Consider the following 18,796-nt stretch of genomic DNA (forward strand, 5'->3'; position numbering starts at 1 on the left):
CTTAGCTCTTGTCCCCTAACGCCCCTACTCTACTTGCACTACTTTGATGACATCTTCATCATCTGGACCCATGGAAAAGAATCCCTTGAGGAATTCCACCATGATTTCAACAATTTCCATCCCACCATCAACCTCAGCCTGGACTAGTCCACACAAGAGATCCACTACAGTGCTAATAAGCGATGGTCACATAAACACCACCCTATACCGGAAACCTACTATACCTGCTATACTTACCTACATGCCTCCAGCTTTCATCCAGACCACATCACACAATCCATTGTCTACAGCCAAGCTCTAAGATACAACCACATTTGCTCCAATCCCTCAAACAGAGACAAACACCTACAAGATCTCAATCAAGCATTCTTAAAACTACAATACCCACCTGCTGAAGTGAAGAAACAGATTGACAGAGCCAGAAGAGCACCCAGAAGTCACCTACTACAGGACAGGCCCAGCAAAGAAAGTAACAGAATGCCACTAGCTGTCACCTTCAGCCCCCAACTAAACCCTCTCCAGCCCATCATCAAGGATCTACAACCTATCCTGAAGGACGACCCATCACTCTCACAGATCTTGGGAGACAGGCCATTCCTTACTTACAGACAGCCCCCCAACCTGAAGCAAATACTCACCAGCAACCACACACCACACAACAAAAACACTAACCCAGGAACCTATCCTTGCAACAAAGCCCGTTGCCAACTGTGTCCACATATCTATTCAGGGGACACCATCATAGGGCCTAATCTCATCAGCCACACTATCAGAGGCTCGTTCACCTGCACATCTACCAATGTGATATATGCCATCATGTGCCAGCAATGCCCCCTGCCATGTACATTGGCCAAACCGGACAGTCTCTATGCAAAAGAATACATGGACACAAATCAGACGTCAAGAATTATAACTTTCAAAAACCAGTCAGAGAACACTTCAACCTCCCTGGACACTCAGTTTCAGACCTAAAAGTTGCAATTCTTCAACAAAAAAACTTCAAAAACAGACTCCAACGAGAAACTGCAGAACTGGAATTAATTTGCAAACTGGACACCATTAAATTAGGCTTGAATAAAGACTGGGAGTGGATGATTCATTACACAAACTAAAAACTATTTCCCCATTCTAATTTTCCCCTACTGTTACTCACACCTTCTTGTCAATTGTTTGAAATGGGCCATCCTGATTATCACTACAAAAGTTTTTTTTTCTCCTACTGATAATAGCCCACCTTAATTGATTACTCTCATTAGAGTTGGTATGGCAACCCCCATTTTTTCATGTTCTCTGTATATATATATATATATATCTTCCCACTGTATTTTCCACTGCATGCATCTGATGAAGTGGGTTTAGCCCACAAAAGCTTATGCCCAAATAAATTTGTTAGTCTCTAAGGTGCCACAAGTACTCCTCATTGTTTTTGCTGATACAGACTAACACGGCTACTGCTCTGAAAATACTGTGTGATTCTGAGTTTGGATGAGATGGGCCCCAGTGCAGAGGGCCAATACACGGCCTAGGCAACCACTTAAGTCCCACATAAACTCTAGTTTGAGATCCTGAGTGGTGCAAAATTAACAAATTAATGTTGTTATTAATTTGATTTGTATTTATTATTAGGTTTTAGGCCATTAAGCCCCACTGTGTGCAGATCAGTCTATACTTTCACTCTGTTTTATCGTTGCTTTGAAACAAATATTGGTAATGCATTTGCACATTGCACTGCTTTTAATATGTCTAATGGACTCATATGCTTAGGTGAGAGAAGGTGATAGAGAAAGAAGGAGACGTCTTTGCTGTTAAGGATGAAAATACCCTGTCCGGCTTCTTCCTGGCACATCTTGCTCTGAAGAAAATGGAGAAGAAATCCAGGAATGTTTACCCAGTTCTCAACAATGCAAAGGGGTGGAAAGAAAGAAAGAAAGAAAGAAAGAAAGAAAGAGAGAGAGAGAGAGAGAGAGAGAGAGAGAGAGGAAATGAATGCTGCCAGTGAATGATTAGACAAATGTAATATATTCTTGCATTATAATTAAACAGAGTAATTTTCAGAAAGGTTATGAGCAACCATAAACCTGTCATTAAAACAAAAAACCTGACCTAACCTTAAACGTAGTGGCAGTTAATGAAGCTAGTTTGCATCACAACTAATATCCCTGTTAAAATACAGATTGTACAGATAGTTAGAAAGCAAGAGAGAGATTCTCTGCAAGCAGATTTCAGAGTGCAAACGGCTGTAGATTAAAATAAATAAATAAATCCCAACTTATGCAATAGTCTTCAGGGATTTCAACTCTTACAAAACAGTGATACAAAAAGGCCACAAGATGGCACTTGAGGGTCATGAACAAGCAAGGGGAGGCTCTGTTATGAATTACTGTGAGCTGTTCCCATGCTGTGCATATGTTTTGAAATGTAACAGCAATGGGAAGGGAGTGGTAGGTAATGTTGCAGACCAGAGGGGAGAATGCTGCCAGGAATGAGTGGCTGGTGCATTTGCTCACATCATCATCATCATTAGGTCCTTTCATTCTTAAATCATACACATAATTTTTCTTTCTTTCTTTTTCTTTCTTTCTTTCTTTCTTTCTTTCTTTCTTTCTTTCTTTCTTTCTTTCTTTCTTTCTTTCTTTCTTTCTTTCCACCCCTTTGCTCAATGAGACCTAACACATCACTAATGAGAGGGAAGCTCATTTACATTATTCATCATTAGTATTTACTGTTATTACTTAGCATTTATACTGTGGTGTTTTCCATAAGCCTCTAACTGCCAGGAGCTGGGACTGGAGAACAGGGGATGGATCATTCAGTAATTGCCCTATTATGTTCATTCCCTCGGAAGCACCTGGCATCACCCACTGTTAGAAGACAGGATACTGGGCTAGATGGACCTTTGGTCTGACCCAATATGGCCATTCTTACATTATAACACAGTCAGTCACCTCTAGGTACTTTCCCTGTGAGTGTGCTGCAGTCTCTGTATTTCAGGAACCCGAGGAAAACCAGGGATATAGAGTTTAAAGCACAACTCTCTTTATTAGTTACATGACAAGACAGCTCCTACAGACTCTGACCATGCTTGCAGAGCCTGAATTTTCCTGCATCATGTGAGAGACTGCCTTCTAATGGGATGCCCTCTGGTGATTACATATGAATAATTCCAAAGAGATGATACCACAGTAAACTTAGATGCCAGCCAGGACAGGGTCTCATTGTGGAAATGCTGTACAAACACGAATCACAGAACAGTGTCTTCCCCAAAGAGTGTACAAACAGAGATTAGGTCTATACTAGAAGCTATTGCTGATATAATCATATCAGGGGGTGGTTTCATTATGACATTTTTATACCATCAGAAGGCCTGAGTGCTGGCACAATTCTAATCTCTTTTTCCTGCTATAACTTATTTCATTCAGGGAGCAGGGAGCAGTATAAGCTATACTGAAAAATTACTCGATTGTTATGTGTTTGTATTTCCATAGTGCTTAGGTGCCCGAGGCAAGGACCATGACCCCCTGGTGCTTAGGGTGACCAGATGTCCCAATTTTACAGAGACAGTCCCTATTTTTCGGTCTTTTTCTTATATAGGCTCCAATTACCCCCCACCCCCATCCCAATTTTTCACATTTGCTGTCTGGTCACCCTATTGGTGCTAGAAGTGACGGGGGATGGATCGCTGGATGATTACCTGTTCTTTTCATTCCCTCTGAAGCACCTGGCATTGTTGGAAAACAAGGATACTGGGCTAGATGGACCTTTGGTCTGACCAGTATGGTATTCGTATGTTCTTATATGAGCTATGAGTCTTCACTAGAGTGGGTTTCTGATATAGCAATACCCACAAATCTTATTTAGTGGAGACAAGGGCTGAAAGACAAGAGATGGATGAGACAAGCAGAAAGGGCAGGAGAGAGAGTGGAACAAAAGTAGCAGATTGCTCTCAGTTGTTAGCAAATCATGGATGGTGAGCACAGCTCACCACTTCCCTGGCTACTGTCAGATCACAGCTTGGCAGAGGGGAGTTTCGAGGAAGTACTTGAAGGAGGGCAAGTGGGTAACTTGGTGGACTTGGACTGGATGCTTTTCCCAGGTGTAAGGGGCAGCACAGCTGAATATATAGAACTCCTGCTCAGAGAAGTGGAGGACTTAAGAATGTATGACTGGAAAGGACCTCTGGAATCATTAGGTCCAGCTACTGAAGGTAGCCACACCATATAATCCTATTCATGATTTTATCAAGCACCCTCTTAAAACCACTTAAGTTTTTTGCCTCCATTGAAACTGTTTGAAGATGGATCAAGAACCACACTCGTCTCAGAAGCAGGAGATCAAATCTGGCATCAATGGTGTGATAAAAACATTGCTTTAACTTTCACTATGCTATTGTTCTCATTTTCTCAGTTGATTTGTATTTCCTCTTACTGTTTACTACTAGTGGTATACAAGCTGGGTGATGTTACCTACATATAGTATTAGACAGACCCATTCATGAAGAGTTGACCTAGCTTTTGCATTCAGCTTCAGATATTGGTCTCTGTTTACAGCCACCTTCTCACCAGGGCAATAACTTAATCATGTCCACATTATGGGTAAGAATTCAAACACAGAGGAAACAAGGAAATTCTTGATTCAGGGTAGGGTGACCAGATGTCCCGATTTTGTAGGGACAGTCCCTATTTTGGGGTCTTTTTCTTATATAGGCTCCTATTATCCCCCACCCCTAGTCCCGATTTTTCACACTTGCTGTCTGGTCACCCTAATTCAGGGCCTGCTGACAACTTCACTACAAGATTCAGAGAGTTTAAGGCCAGAAGAAATCAAATAATCTGACCTCCTGTATACCATAGATCATTACATTTCACCCAGTTGAGGGACATAGCATATCATCCAGAAAGGCATCCAGGCTAGATTTGAAGGGTTTGAGTAATGGAGAATCCACCACTTCCCTTGTATCTCATCTCTGTGGCCTCAAGTTTATGCATGACTAGGTTGTGTTCTCCGACCTGTGGACCCCTCTGACATAACAATGACATTCAAAATATGGAAGCTCACTTCTACCCTTAAATCCCTACCAAATAAAAAAAGACATACCCCAAGAGCCTACCCCAAGCAGAATTTTGACCCCAAAAAGAGAAACGTGACAAAGACTCAATGAAACCAATCAGGGGAGTTGGCTATTGCTATTGATTTTATGGGGATGATTCTCAGATACTATGGTGATGAACAGCAGACTAAAACTGGAGAGAGAGAGAGACAGAGAGTAGGAGTACAAGTCTTGATCCCCTTCTCTCATACTAAGAGTGGTCTGTGGAAGGGGTCTGCACCCCACAGGTTTATAGAGTATGTTTTCTATAGCCAGTGCTTTATAATGATAAAGAGGAAGGTCAGACCTATTGTTTCTAAAGGTGACAAGATAAGTGGCCATTCTAACATCTTATGGGAAAGAATTTCAGTGATAGAGGTCTCCATGAGAGGGTCACACCTATGCTCCAGCAGTTCCATTGGATCCCAGCCCATCTCTTGCTCATTCAGGCTAAATTTGTTTTGGCATCTTTGCCTATACATGCCAGAACAGATGTGCACCTCTGGATCAGTGCAGCTAATGAAACCCACGTGAAGGGCAGAAGGCCAGATTTGTCAGAGCACTAGAACTTGAATCTCCTCCTGAAGTCACTATGACCTAAAGGTGCCCAGCACCTATGGAAATCAGTTCCAGAGCGTTCTGGTCAAGGAGTTTTGAAATGAGCATCTACAGAAGATTACACTGAGGCCTGACCTACACTTAAGAGTTTTGCCACTAAGTTATTTAGAAGGGGGGGGAGGGGGGAATCACACCCTAATCAACATAACTGTGTTGGGAAATGCCCGACTGTAGACTCAGAGTGATAATAGACAGGAGACAATATCTGTATCTATCTGTCAAATGATCATGGCTGTAGTGATTCCAGAGTTAAGAGAGATGACAAAAGTCCCAATCCAGATCAGAACTCTCTTATGCTAAGCACTTTACAAGCACACAGAAAGAGCCAGTCCATGCTCCGAACACATCACAGACTCACTCTCTTTTAACTTCCCTAGGTTTTTAGTTTAATTTCTCTAGAATCTTATTTGATATCTAGTTTTGAACAAAAAATCTATTGGCTTCATTCCTGTATTTCCCCATCCCCAAAAGACTTAATCATCCTTACTTAAGAAGGGAAATTCAGGTCATTTAGTCCCCTTCCCCAGCCCCAATCATTGAGGTTGATTTTCCTCTCACACTGACTTCTAGATGGTAAGTTCTTTGGGGGCAAGAACTGTCTATTTGGTTCTGTGGGAGACAAGGCGGGGGAGGTGATATATTTTATTGGACCAACCTCTGTAGGTGAGAAAGACATGCTTTTGCGCTTACACAATCTGAAGAAGAGCTCTGTATAAGTTCCAAAGCTCTCTCACTACAACAAGTTGGTCCAGTCAAAGATATTACTTCACTCACCTTGTCTCTAATATTCTGGGACCAACACTGCCACAGAAACTCTATTTGTTCTGTGTTCACCATACCTAGCACTGGTCATGAGTTGGGCTACTAGAGCTATGATGATGACGAGTACTATTACTACTAACAATAATACTAAATGGAGAGCCTAATAATTTAGCACAGAGTAAATGAGATCATGATATGGCCCAAAGGCCTTTTGTTTGTTTGTTTTACAATATGTTTCATAGCCACCTTTTCTTTTGCAACATTGTAATCTAAATATACATGTAAACAATTTTCCAGTATATCAGTGTGGCAAGATAACTTTGGCTCATCTGTTGTAACTTGATTGAGCCCATTGTATAGGTTCAGACAGCTCTTGAGATTGCATAAAATAGAAGAATGTTTTGTAGGCACTTAAAAAAGAAATGTTATTAGTTTAAGATACACAAGGAAAATTATCCCTGCAGAAAGGAGGTGAGATGCATGTTCCTGCTTGGTTTTGAACCAGGGATCTTTTGCATGTTAGGCAAACGTGATAACCACTACACTACAGAAACCCATCTGCTTTGTTTTTTTTTTATCCCTTTGTGGTCTAACCTTTGTTAATGAAATAGGTGCAGTTTAATATTTATTGGTTTCAGAGTAGCAGCCCTGTTAGTCTGTATCCGCAAAAAGAAAAGGAGTACTTGTGGCACCTTAGAGACTAACCAATTTATTTGAGCATAAGCTTTCGTGAGCTACAGCTCACTTCATCAGATGCAGTATTTATGTGTCTGTACTGCCCCCTTCTGGATGAAGTTGGACCTGGTATATGTGTGAAGCTTGCATCTGTAAGCATGTGAAATAGTGTGGCCCTCTCTTTTTTTGAGTTTTGATTGTATTCTTTCTCCAGGTGTAGTTTTGTGTGAGCATGATTCTGAGAGTGCATGCCTTCAGGTGCATTTCCAGGGAGACTGATGAGACGATGTGAGATGAGGTGGTGGCACTCTGGAGATTTAGCTGCCTGCGGCGCCTCTCTCACAGCTGCTCTTTCCCTGTTCTAACCCTCTTTCTCTTGCCTGTGCATTTTATGGTTGGGGGAATTCCCCCAATTCCAGAGTTTCTGAAACAAAAAGGAATCGACAGGTCACACCAGCAGGCAGCTGGCTTCTATAAGAACAGCCAGACTGGGTCAGACCAATGGTCCATCTAGCCCAGTATCCTGTCCTCTAACAGTGGCCACCACCAGGTGCTTCAGAAGGAATGAACAGAACAGACAATTGTGTCGCCTCAGTCTATTTCACAATCTGCTGCTCCCCTTTGTGGCAGAACTAGCTAGCGGTGGCAAAGGGCCAGCAACTGAGAGAAACAGAATCTTGCAAGGCACCAGGAAACTCAACCAGGAGAACAAACAGCTGCTCCTTTCTTGGACAGGGCTTGAAACCCCGGTCTCTTTTAGCTGTGTGTAGGCTTGAAAGATTTAGCTTTTTAAAAAACCCCAAATCAAGGCTCATGTAACTTTCACTGAACAGAAACACTGCTGCTGGGTTGTCACCATCAGCCCACTAGGTTTTTTGGTAATAGGGATTGTTGAAAGCTGAGCTGATCAGTTAGAGAATAACAAAAGAGAAAATGTTCTAAAGACCAGGATTTTTTTTAAGAAAGAGAGAGGGCTCGTCCGGGATTTGAACCCGGGACCTCTCGCACCCAAAGCGAGAATCATACCCCTAGACCAACGAGCCAAGTGTAAAACACCTTTCACTGGAAGCTTCTTGTCTCTTTCTACTGTTGTAGTTTTTTTTATTTTAAGTTGTAAGAGTGATAAGGTGGTTGAAGTAGTCTCTTTTATTGGATCAACTTCTGTTGGTGAAGGACTTGAAGAAGAGCTCGGTGGAGCTCAAGAGCTTGTCTATTCACCAACAGAAGTTGGTCCAATAAAAGGTATTATCTCACCCACCTTGTCTCTCTCTTACTTGTGACTTTAGTTGCCTCTTTTCCTTGTTAAGGGTAAGAGAAAGCTCACCATTCTCCTGCCATTTATTTCTTTTTGCCTAATTGGCTCCATTCTACGTGGACAAGAGCTACCAGTACACTATTCTAGGCTGTCATTTTTTGAAGTCAAATGACAGTAAATTTGCTTCTTCCACAAGTCTACTAGTTACAATATTGTCTATCTATCTAATCCACTCCTCCTTCACCCCAACAATACAAAACAAACAAAAAGAAAATTCTTTATGTGGAGTTAAATTTGAAATTGCAAGGACATCATTCTCCTTTTACTGATAGACAGATAGATAGATAGAAAAGAAACTTGCAGTATACATATATAAAAACTACAAGACCTTCACTTCTCAGGCTTCAGGGCATAAACTCCCCAGAATGTGTCGCCTCCTCAATTGTCCATAGATTTCAGAGTAACAGCCGTGTTAGTCTGTATTCGCAAAAAGAAAAGGAGTACTTGTGGCACCTTAGAGACTAACCAATTTATTTGAGCATAAGCTTTCATGAGCTACAGCTCACTTCATCAGATGCATACTGTGGAAAGTGTAGAAGATCTTATTATATACACACAAAGCATGAAAAAATACCTCCTCCCACCCCACTCTCCTGCTGGTAATAGCTTATCTAAAGTGACAGAATTTTTCCTCTAATTGGTTTGGGGATTTAAAGGGTTACAAACACAGAAGTCTCAGTCTTTCAGATTCCACAGAGAGAAGCCAGCAAAACGCCACATGGACTCTCAATAATGAAGAGGTCTTCTTGTTCCCTGAGGCTGCCCCCTAGAACCTGGGGCCTAAGTCACCCTGCTGGGAGCTTTCAGGGCACCTGGGACCCAATTCATACCTCAAGCAGACATTACTCAAACACTTGGCCGTTGGTGTCAACAATCAGAGGATTTCCAACAGAGCATAAAATATACTAGGATGCCTGACACTTAAAAAAAACCAACCAACCAAACAAAAAAACACAACAGGTCACATTAAACCTTTCAGTCACACTAAGGAGCTGGGTCTAGACCAATAAAGTGAACTGTAGAAAGAATCTCTCAGCTATGGATAGCATAACATGTTAACGATCAGGGCAACTTGCCAACAGACAGTTTCTTGAGCCCATGTGCTTACATCTGTGCTTATCTGTAAGCACAGGAATGGAGGGTGACATAAGACGAGGGATCTACGTAATAACAACAATAATAGAAGACGTGGAGGGGGTAGAGAAGAAAGTGTGTGCATGGGGTGGGTTGGGGGGAGGACAGTAGATAGTGTAGGGGGCATGTGAAACGTCGAGTGTGAATGGATTGGCTGCAGATAATGATGAAAAGGAGAGGAATTTCCCCCGCTTTTTCGTTTAGTTACCACTTAGCAAAATCATTCGGGTTTTAAAATAGTTTGCCATTGATATCTGAGATAGTTGCTACTGGAGGGGGGAAAGAGAGAGACCCAGGATGAGAGTGGATATCATTCAGTTCTGGAGGAAAGCCGGTAATAATAATGATAATAATAATAAATTACTATTATTTTATTTTTCTGCTCTTTCTCTCCCTCTCCTCCTTCTTCTTCTTTTAAATGCAGCCAGGTAATAATTATGTCAAAAGACAGATCACGCCCTTCTAGTTTTATAGTAAACTCCCACATCTGAAGGAATGTCACTATGGGTTAGCAAGGAAATATTTTATTACTTCAGTTTTTCTTTGTGTGCCAATTTTTGTGCCAAACTACCTTACACACGAGCAGGACTATAGGCAGCGGGGGTTGACTTTGAATTGAGTAGTAAATGGCTGCTGTAATTAGAACTATACTTTTTTTTATTGTGCATTGTGAGATGCGTGCAGCACGCTTTCAGATTGCTTTTGGCCCTCAAATTGTAGTTTTTTCAGCGGTGCAGAGAGCACTGTGCCAAGGAAAGGGGCATACCCAGGAATTTGTTAAGCAAGGTAGCGTGGCCGAGCGGTCTAAGGCGCTGGATTAAGGCTCCAGTCTCTTCGGGGGCGTGGGTTCGAATCCCACCGCTGCCAGGTTGATTTTGTGCTTTGCCTTTCCTTTAGGATCCATTTTTTAAAATAGCTAAATGGAGACTTTCAATTTCGAGGTGCTAATTAGCAGATATGCTTTTGCACTTGCCTGATAGCCCCGTCCCAGAGAACACTGACCTTCACTGAAGAGAGGGGCAGTTTTCAGGAAGGTCCTGTTTGTAGACGGTTTTCACGGTGCTAAAAATAACCGAAGTGGAATATCCCTCTGTGCATGACAGCTGTGGATTTATTCTCCAGCCCAGAGAGCACAGCAACTATTCAGGGCATTAGCGGGGGATCTGTATGGATCCCTGCAAAGCTGCTCTGTCTGTCACTTCTTCCGGACAAAAGGGACTTGCAAATTAGGAGAGTGTAGATCTCAAACCAGCCAATGCTCCCTCCCTTTAACATTATAGGCAAAGCAATTCACTGCAAGAGAAATGTACGAGAGATGCCTGAGTTTTCTTTTTCCACCCCCAAAAATATCCAAATACAAATTGTCAGGATTTGTCCTGTATGCCATGTAGTTAGTGTGTCGGTTACAGGATATTAGAAAGACGAGAAACAGCGGATGTGCCACAAGCGTTAAGACTTAATCTTCTCCAAAACGGGTTCTTATTTAACATACTTTGGAAACAATACCCTATGACACAGTGTTCACCACATCAAAATTGCAAAGTTGTTTCTGCCCGGTTTCGAACCGGGGACCTTTCGCGTGTTAGGCGAACGTGATAACCACTACACTACAGAAACCCAACTGTGAAATATATGCTCCCTGATTATCTAGAGATGTCTAATCCGTGGGTCGTGTGTCTTTGCTGATGTTTTCAAGTAAGTGTACTGGTTTTTGTTAATCAGTGGCTTTGTGTTTGCAGATGGTTGTGACTGTTACGTTGGTCTGTATGTGTGTTCGTGTACAGTGAAACTGTGTACTCACAAATGTCCCCTAACTGCTGTGATATTTGTAAATGGGTGTGAGCGCATGATTGTGTGATTTGTTTGTGAATGTGCACATACAGACATGAAGCTTTGAGTAGGCTCACGTATGACAATGCTTCTGTTTGTGTATGTGTGATCATTTTAAACGTGTGCATACATGTGTATGTTCATGTTCTTTATGTGCCTAGGTATGATTTTGCTTTTTTGAAAAATGCCTCTGGACTTGGTGGTTGTGTTTCTTAATCTGTGGTTTACACCTTCCTGTGTGTTTTGGACTGATTGTGATGTCTATGTCTCTGATAGCTGTGTGCTCACCTCCATGTGCGATTTTTGTGTAGGCCTGCCTATGTGATTTCAGTATTTGCATGTATGTTGATGAATAGGTCAGTTTTATTATTACTATTATCCTCTACTAGGATAGTGTTTGTGGACTGACCAAGATGAGGATCTCATTGTGCTAGTCAGACTAATAGTTTGTGGGTCGAAGAATACCTCCCTGTGTGCACGCACAATAACGTGATTCGTTTGTGTGTGTTTAGTATTGTGTGGTTTATGTGTACTTGCGCTTAAATGTGTTTTACTGTGAGTGTTGTTTCTTTGGGTGCTACATAATTCCATTGCACTGAGCTACAGCCTGGTAATTTGTAGGCGGAATTTATAGGGTGAAAACTCTGTGGTGCATTTATCCTGCAGTTTTGCAGTGAATGGCTTTGCCTGCACAGCCCGTATAGGATTAGTGTGTGAATATGTTACCGTGATTTTTTTTTACTCTAAACACACAGTGTGATTTGTGTGCCTGCACCTCTATGAGCTGTTTGCCCAAGAGGGTGATTTGCCCAAGTTTCTGTATGCAGCAGTGCTGGTGGCTGGCTGGGTGGGTGTGCTGATGCGTTCCTGTCTATATGTGCGGGTGCAATTGTATTGCTGTGTAAGTAACAGCACAACTGTGAATTTTGTTTCTCCATCCGCATGTGTGCAGATGGGAATGACTTAACTCGCCTTTCCCCATCCCCCCACCCCCAGGTCTCTGCTATGCTTGTCCGGATGTCTCTAACTATAGCAGAAATAATCAGTCTTGTTTCCACCCTCCCCCAAAAAACAACGATCTCCCGCAGCAAAGCACCCACTTAATTAGGCTCTGCAGGTCTCCATTCAAGGAACCCGAATTCCTCCCTCCTTCCCGTACCAAGCAGCCCATTAAGGCACCCCTGCATCCCTTTCCCAAAAATAACCCTGCTACTGTCTGTGCCCCGCTTTAACACGCCCCCCCCCCCCTCCCGTGCCGCGCTCTTTGCCAGGAGCCCTGAAAACAATTCCCACCGCCCACGAATTCCCCTCTTACACAGCTCCCCCAGGAAACCCCAGTTGGTCCCCATACTGGCAGCCTGCCCCCCAGCCCTCAACATCCCCCCTCAGTCCCCTGGTTCTATGCCCTGCTGTTATGCCACTTCTAGCTTGTCAACCCCCACTCTGGGGAGCTATGAGCCCCTTGGGTGACTTGCAGGGAGCCCTGCACGGCGGGGTACATGCCACCCTGGGTCACCCTATAGGGAATGTTTTATCTACAGCCTCCTGACATCGTTTCTTGATTCCTCCTCTCCCCCACCAAATCTATTGATCTCTTCTTCCCCACTTCCCCACCAGCTTGGTTCGCCCTGGTTAACTCCTCCCCAGTTTGTTTTGTTTTTCTTCCCGCTATTCCGTTGTATAATCCCTGTGTGTGCTGCCTGGCTCAGCAAAAACTCATCAGACCACGTGGCAAGTCCCCAACCCCAGAGAGAAGCAACCACTGCAAAAGCACAAGGACGTCACTGCCCTGTTCATTTGTACAGCAGGGCATATTTTGTACTGTTCACAGGCAAACTGTGCACGTTTTTTAGAGTGCCAATACATATTTTTAAAATATAAAAGAGGGCTCGTCCGGGATTTGAACCCGGGACCTCTCGCACCCAAAGCGAGAATCATACCCCTAGACCAACGAGCCATAGTAACAACAAACACCTGAGGAAGTACTTGAGAGCTGTCTTTAGGTAACGCGCTGCATGAGCCCTTTGCTTTTTTGGAATCATTTCCACTTTCCTTCCATTCTCTTGCTCCAGCTCACTTTCCTCTTCCTCTGCCAACGCTTCAGTGCCCAGTACTGCTCAGTGATTCAGCTTTCAACAAGAGAGGCTTGACTTTAATTCATTTTTTTCCCTTTAATCCCTTCCCCTCTCCAGTCAGTCATTCTTTCTTTCCAACGACATAAGTGAAAAACGTATCACCCAGCGGATCTGACAGTTCCTAAATTTCTGGTAACAGCTGTAGAGAGCGGCAGATTTTTATCCTACTGATTCCCTCCCCCCACCCCATGCTTTTTGTAATGTAAACTGAGGCAGCAAGTGTTTCCAGATAAAAACCTTCCCCCAAAGAGAAAGAGACTGTCAGGTACTAAATTTTAAAATCCATGATTGCAGGTGCTTAGATGCGCCAACATTATATATCTCCAGCCTTCCTAAGAATTTACCATTTGCAGTGTTGCCCCAAGGATAGTAGAGTGACAAGGTGGGTGAGGTAACATCTCTTGTTGGACCAGCTTCTGTTGGTGAAAGTAAGCTGAAGAATAGCTCGGCTTCAAAGTTTGTCTTGTCACTTCGCCTGTGTGTCAAATAATTAACTGGTGGCCCAAGACACCAGTTGACATTTGAAAAAAGTCAAGGAATGTGACTGATCTGGAAAGTGAGATAAAAGCTTTTGTTAAAATAAGTAACATCTTTTAAAAATGAAATGAAGGGACATGGGGTGAAAAAGGGCAACATTAGGCCCCAGCGAGATTTGAACTCGCGACCCCTGGTTTACAAGACCAGTGCTCTAACCCCTGAGCTATGGAGCCTGCAGCTATAAAAGCTTCTTCTGTCGTGCCCAGAATGGTGAAGATCTTTTGACCTGTGCTTTGCTCAGGATCTGGATTAATGTTCTGACCCCAATTAAAAGTATCTTTATTCACCAGGAGTCGATGGCAATGTAAGGATTTGCATACAAAGTCTCCTCTGGCTCGTCCTCCAAGCTCTGCAGCCCGCTTTAAGAAACAAACAGGAAAAGGGACTCGCCACATACACACTGCTGGCCAGCTGGCTCTGTGCCTGAAAAACATGTGTGGTAACGCTACCACCTGCTGTACTGACTGTGTATTGCACCCTGAAAGTTGGCTAAATTAAATACAGCTTGCCAGAAGTGGAAATCAATAGTTTGCAGTGTTGTTGTGTGTTCGCTGCACTTTAATTGCATACAACAAATGCAGCAGATCACACGTCATCCCATTAAGTTACCTGCGCGGGGGCACTGACCCTTCTGATGATGGTGTCATGATGAACAGTCTGTGAGGAAGCACTAAGCTGTCTGGAGATGGAGTTGCCTCAGGTAAGCTGCGAGGGAGCGCTGATCCTCCTCTTGGTGGGGACCAGCTTAGGGATTTTTAAGGCAGCACTTACTCCTTCAATGGTAGTATGCTTTTGGGTGGTCCCATGGACAGGGGTAGTCCTTCCCTCAGTAGATTGTTGGACCACCTTTTCGTGCTCTGGCTCTGGGGGAGTTGGCTGTGATGTAGTAGCCGGAGTATTTGGGCAGTCGGAAGCCGGAGTTGGAGCATGTGGTGTTTCTGCATTCAGAGCAGAGATGGGATGGTGGCAACATAGTCTGGTAGAGTTGAGATTCTTCAGGGGTGAGATGTCCCTTGCAGGAGACCTGATGCAAATTACATTTCTTCTGCGTCTCGAAAGGCAGGTCACAGAGGGCACACTGGAATGCAATCCGCTTGCCATGGATTTTCTTAAGGTGTCTGCTGAGACTGTCAATGTACTGGAATCCTCGGACTGGACAGCAGAAGGGCCAGAGGACAATGTCCATAGGGAGGGGATACTGGAGGTAGAGGCAATCATTCTCCCTTTCTTCTCGCTCTGCTAGATGGGCTTCAGTCATATCAGTGGACTCACTAGATGGTTCTCCTTGCGCTGGGAGAGTAGTATGGAGAGGTTTGGCTGGGCAGGCATCTAGTGAGGTGTTGAGGTCCCGCTGGGTGGTTTCTGAGGAGAGGCTGGTCTCTGAGGAGAGACTGGTCCTGCCGGCTGAGGTACCTTTTTGCACAGCAGGACAACAACCAGCATCAGGATCCTGGGCAGTAGAGGAGGTGGAAGAAGTTCTCCTTGTGGCATCTTTCTCCTGAAGAGCTGGGGAGACGATGTTTGTCCTGGCTGTGATGTCCAGGAAGGCCGTCCTCGAGGTGCAAGATCCCCCTACAGCAGCATTTCCACAGGTTTTCTTCAAGGAAGCAATGTTCTGGAAGCACTGCGGGTGTTCTTGGTCTGTCCTGGAGCCTCCGAAGCAGCATGAAGATCTTCTTTTGAAGCAGCAGCAGAATCCATCTTCAAAATAGTAGTCTTCTTCAGGATAGCAGGTCGAGTCTTCTACAAAGTGCAGTTTCTGCCTCAGTAATTAAACTGATAAGAACAGATATAAAAATTTTATTAAAGCTAATGTTAAAATTATATAATACACAGGTTGAGATAAGTGTGTCTGTACAATATACGCAAGTGCTATTCCATAGCCCCACTGCTCCTTTCTGCAATCCCATGTCTAGCTCCAACTTGCAATCAGTCATACCGAAGATACTTCCAGTTTCTCTTCATAGCAGTCCGGTGCCTTGCCTTCCTATAGTTGCACACTCTGCATGGCTTGTCCCCATTCCCTTAGTGGACGGCCCCCTTCAGCGGGACACAGTTGAGCTGGGTCTTATTGATGAATCTCCAGCCAGCAAATCAGGTGAAGCTGCCTTGAGGGAGGAAGCAGTTACTGGCGTCCCAGTTGCATATCACCTCGAAGGCCTTGCCCTACTCTGGCTTCCATTTCAGGTTTTCCTCATATTGCCAACAGGTGGCATCCTTCAGGGTCCTCTCCAGCTTGGTTTTAGCTCTCGGTCTAGAAACTTCCTTTTATAGAAAATGACACCTACCTGCCCAGAGTCACGCTATTTCTCCTGAAATAGCGTGACTCTGGGCAGGTAGCTGGGGCTTTGTCACAACACCCAGTATCCATAGGCACCAACTTTTGCTCAACCCTGCTCTGCCCCCAGCCCCGCCCCGACTCTACCCCTTCCATGAGGCCTGGCCCCTGCCCCACCCCCATTCCAACCCCTTCCCCAAAGTCCCCGCCCCAACTCCGCCCCCTCACTGCCCCTATTTTGACTCCTTCCCCAAATCCCTGCTCCGGCCCCGCCTCTTCCCTGCCTCCTCCGCTGAGTGCACCACATTCCCGCTCCTCCCCACATCTCCCGGAGCAGCCAAACAGCTCTTTGGCGGCGGCAGGGCGGGAAGTGCTGGGACGTAGGTGGAGGAGCGGGGACACGGCGCACTCAGGGGAGGAGGTGGGTGAGGAGGAGGTGAGTGGGAGGGGAGCTTGGCTGCCGGTGGGTGCAGAGCACCCACTAATATTTCCCTGTAGTCAGCGCCTAATTTTCCAGCCATGGAGTCGGCGCCTATGCATGTATCAGCAGCCTGGTGATAAGATCACAAGCATTGGCAACCTTGGGAACTCCAACTCATTGCTTTCCACTTGAGCAGAGCTTGAATGCTCAGTGGATTCACCCTTCGCTAATAGACTTTCTGGATGTAGGTAATGAGTGAAAAATCATTGAAAACATTATCATTGCCAGTCTCTTCTCGACTGGCCTTTTGTTTTGAATGACTTTGTCCAATTCTGTCCCATGCATCTCTCTGTAGTCACAGAGCTTGTCTAAGGTTATTGGGCCTTGTTCTTATTTTGGTTTTTAGTCAAGTTCTTAATCTCTCTAGTGCAGAATGATGATGATCTTTTGACCTGTGCTTTGCTCAGATTGTAATCAATGTTCTGAACCCAATGAAACGTATCCTAATTCACCAGGAGTTGATGGAAATATACAGAGAGTGATGTTTGCACCTAAATACACATAAAAAGCATTTGTTGGATCTTCCTCTACCCTCTTCAGCCAGCTTTGAGAAAGAAACAAGAAAAGGGACTTACGCCAGCTGCAGTCGGCCCACCAGCTGGGTCTTTCCTTGAAAAAAATAAGTGGAAATGCTACAAGCTGCTGCACTGAGTGTGTTTTTTGCACCCTGAAGGTTGGTTAAGTTAAAAATATCTCCCCAGAAGTGGAAATTAATAATTTGCAGTGTTGTGTGTTTGCTGGACTTTATTTGCATACAACAACTACAGCAGGTTATATGTCATCGTATTAATTGCTTGGCACTTGACTTTTTTTTTCAAAGCACTAAGCAAATTTTTATTAAGGAATGTATTAAATGCATTAGATGCATTAATTGGTGAGAGATTATGTCATTGTGATAGCCAGGAATGGAATCCAGGATCCTGTTTCCAGGTCCCCTTTTCTAACCCATACACAATACTGCCTCTGCCTAGATGTTTGCTGCATACGCATGGTTTAATCAGTGGCATCCTTTGTGGCATGCACTCACATTTCTACATTGTGCAATGATGAGAAGAAATATATTCTGTCGGATTCATTTAGGATTTTATATCACGCTGATCTCTCAAGATAAACCTGAATAACACTTTTCTGAGGGACCAAAAATTGAAGTTAATACCATTCCCCACCTCCCTAATTTTCATTCATCTCTGCTCTTCTTGGCTCTAGCTAGCACCAGTCTGACAACCACAGAAATACTATGAAAGATAATATTCCCCTGTCTGTCATATATGGTCCCCATTAACATAGCGTCCACATACCTCTCAATCGTCAATGTATTTATCCTCAGAGCACCACTGCGAGGAGTTCAGTATTATTCACAGAATCACAGAACATCAGGATTGGAAGGGACCTCAGGAGGTCATCTAGTCCAACCCCCTGCTCAAAGCAGGACCAATACCCAATTTTTGCCCCAGATCCTTAAATGGCCCCCTCAGGGATTGAACTCACTACCCTGGGTTTAGCAGGCCAATTGCTCAAACCACTGAGCTATCCCTCCCCCCGAAGGGAAATCTCTTTACAGATTGGGAACAGGCACACAGAGAGATTGAGTGGTCCAAGTTCACAAGAGGAGTTTGTAGCAGAGCAGATAATGGATGCCATGTCTCTTTCATTACATGCTAGGGTTCTTATAACTTCAGAATTCTCCCTTATGCTCCTAGGGATATTTTCAACCTGTCTTGGAGCCTGAAATACTGAGGAAAGTCTATTTGCATGAGACTCATTACCCAGGTTTTCAGATTCAGGTTGTTAGTCTCTATAAGGTTACAACATAACAAGGTGTTTTCCAGACAGAAGTTCCCACCACACCGAAGTTTTCTGTATAAATACCTAAGTCTGGGAGCTTCTAATAAAAATAAATTATGAGAAATTTTCCACCCACTGAAGGAAGCCAGCACAAGACCGA

The 18,796-nt window shown here is 44.0% G+C and overlaps 6 non-coding genes across 6 annotated transcripts; 1 reads left to right on the forward strand and 5 right to left on the reverse strand.

The window, feature by feature from the left end:
• Positions 1-6,947: 6,947 nt before the first annotated feature.
• On the reverse strand, positions 6,948-7,020 carry TRNAV-AAC. The gene has a single exon. It is a non-coding gene; the product is annotated as a tRNA-Val (tRNA).
• A 1,092-nt stretch (positions 7,021-8,112) lies between these two features.
• Positions 8,113-8,184, reverse strand: TRNAP-UGG. The gene has a single exon. It is a non-coding gene; the product is annotated as a tRNA-Pro (tRNA).
• A 2,191-nt stretch (positions 8,185-10,375) lies between these two features.
• Positions 10,376-10,457, forward strand: TRNAL-AAG. The gene has a single exon. It is a non-coding gene; the product is annotated as a tRNA-Leu (tRNA).
• A 677-nt stretch (positions 10,458-11,134) lies between these two features.
• On the reverse strand, positions 11,135-11,207 carry TRNAV-AAC. The gene has a single exon. It is a non-coding gene; the product is annotated as a tRNA-Val (tRNA).
• A 2,098-nt stretch (positions 11,208-13,305) lies between these two features.
• Positions 13,306-13,377, reverse strand: TRNAP-UGG. The gene has a single exon. It is a non-coding gene; the product is annotated as a tRNA-Pro (tRNA).
• An 815-nt stretch (positions 13,378-14,192) lies between these two features.
• Positions 14,193-14,265, reverse strand: TRNAT-UGU. Its single transcript has one exon. It is a non-coding gene; the product is annotated as a tRNA-Thr (tRNA).
• Positions 14,266-18,796: the final 4,531 nt, after the last annotated feature.

The sequence above is a fragment of the Chelonia mydas genome, chromosome 14 (assembly GCF_015237465.2).
Source record: "Chelonia mydas isolate rCheMyd1 chromosome 14, rCheMyd1.pri.v2, whole genome shotgun sequence".
NCBI lineage: Eukaryota > Metazoa > Chordata > Testudines > Cheloniidae > Chelonia > Chelonia mydas.